Source organism: Macrobrachium rosenbergii, chromosome 48 (genome assembly GCF_040412425.1).
Source record: "Macrobrachium rosenbergii isolate ZJJX-2024 chromosome 48, ASM4041242v1, whole genome shotgun sequence".
Classification (NCBI taxonomy): Eukaryota; Metazoa; Arthropoda; class Malacostraca; order Decapoda; family Palaemonidae; genus Macrobrachium; species Macrobrachium rosenbergii.
Window position 1 is genome coordinate 41,996,205 of NC_089788.1, and position 2,056 is coordinate 41,998,260.

A 2,056-nucleotide genomic window follows, 5' to 3' on the forward strand; every position below is an offset into this window, starting at 1 on the left:
TCCCTATGTATTTTGTGGTCTTTTTCCCAACAGTGCTTGGCGACTGCCGATGTCTGTTTATAATGCCTTAAGTTTTATAAATGTTGTTTGCCTTGTTCTTTGCAAGATTTGCCGCTTTCATTGAAGTAACGCTGTTCACAGTCTAGACATGCTGCCATGTATACCCCGCTGTTACCTCTTCCCCCTCTACCAGCTTTATGTTTCTAACTGTTTTATTCCCAATGGTGTTGTTGTAACTGCCTATCAATTTGAAATTATCTAGCTTCCTGTTGATGGGTGTAATAGTGTTGTTGTCTAGGACTGTAATTATTTTCTTCCCTTTCAAAACAGCCAAACTGATTATTGAGAATGCCTTCAAAACATGTGCAAAAAATGTAATGGCAGGCAACACTGGAAATGGATTTGAAGACTGCCTATCAAGAAAAATTGTATACTCTACAGAAGAAATGAAACGCAAAAACACAAGAAACCACATGGAAATTTCACATCTGGCAAGAACTGCTGGCAGAGAAAGGCCAGGGCCACAAGGGCTGGCCCACAAAGTAGATGGAGGATGAACGTAGGAATAAGGGCTTTAATCCACTCCCCCACGCACATATAAATACAGCTGGACCACATGTCCGGTCATTTGACAGATACTTGACAATGAGGACTGTTAGTCCTGGAAAGCTTGTAACTTTTATTGAATAAATATCTCTGCTAGATACCATTCAGTTTCAATGAGGTCCTGTCAGTATATATATATATATATATATATATATATATATATATATATATATATATATATATATATATATATATATATATATATATATATATATATATATGTTACACAGTCGAGAGGAAATTTCATTGCTTACCTTTTTTACAAGTCGAGAAGTCCCATCTATTGGTAGCATGATAGTGACCACATCAAAAAGGCTACTGGTAACGTTCTTTCATGCATACACACACGCATCTCTCTCTCTCTCTCTCTCTCTCTCTCTCTCAGGTCTACAGCAAAAGAAGCGTTAGCCAACCTAATTTTTTGACAAAAATCTAACATAACTGGATTGCGAGAAACAAGAGATGAAATAAGATGGAATACTAATGTTCACCAAATGATCAAACATATTACTGTTCATCATATTCAACTAATTATTCTCCCTACATCGTTTTCCCACAACAGGTCAAAATAAGTCAAAGTCCAGTGCATTCTCAATGGGTACATCTTTAACCTCTTACTCAGCAAAATATCTCCAAACATCAATGTTCACCATTCTTGATCGACAGGTTTTGAACCACAGAGTCTTCACCGAATACTTCTAATAATATTCGGTGTTGATCTTCGAATGACCATTTGTGTGATAACTAATCCATTCACACCCTGGGCCTCTGCCCCCCCCCAAAAAAAAAAACACACCTACGAACTTATCTAATGGAACCTGGACATTTCTGGCGAATGAATTCACAGTCTCGTTGCAAGGCAGGGATGTTCTCACATCTCAAGAATACCTGATGTATTTAACATGTATACAGTTTTACTGATTAGGAAATGCACCAGACAACAGCTAAATATCCTCTCAAGGCTCTTCCCAATGCCTTTAGCCACATTTATTAACAAAAAATCTACTGTGCGTTTGTAATTCATAAAATACTTGTGACCTATGAGCTTTTCAGATGCTCAGTCACCACACAGATGTGCTGCGAATAGCAATCATTAATTGCCAGATCCGTGCACTAAATGGACAGCTACACCCCTGGCAGGCTGATCTTCAGGTGAGGGTTTACTCACACAATGTTTTTGTACACGAGAAATACCCCACTTCACGAGGAATATGAAGACAAAGGCCCCAATCACCGATAAAAGTAGCGATGAGGAGGTACTGATTCCACACAGGGAAAGGTTCGTCTTCCGGCACTGGAGCAAGTGGTGGAATTGTGGCGATCACTCCCCTTAAAGGTGGCACTGGGACAACTTGATGTTCCCCATGAAGATGCCTCATGAAGATAAGAGTAGTAGAGTTGAAGACACTCTTGCCTAGGACTCGAAACTTCAGCATGACCAGTCAACACA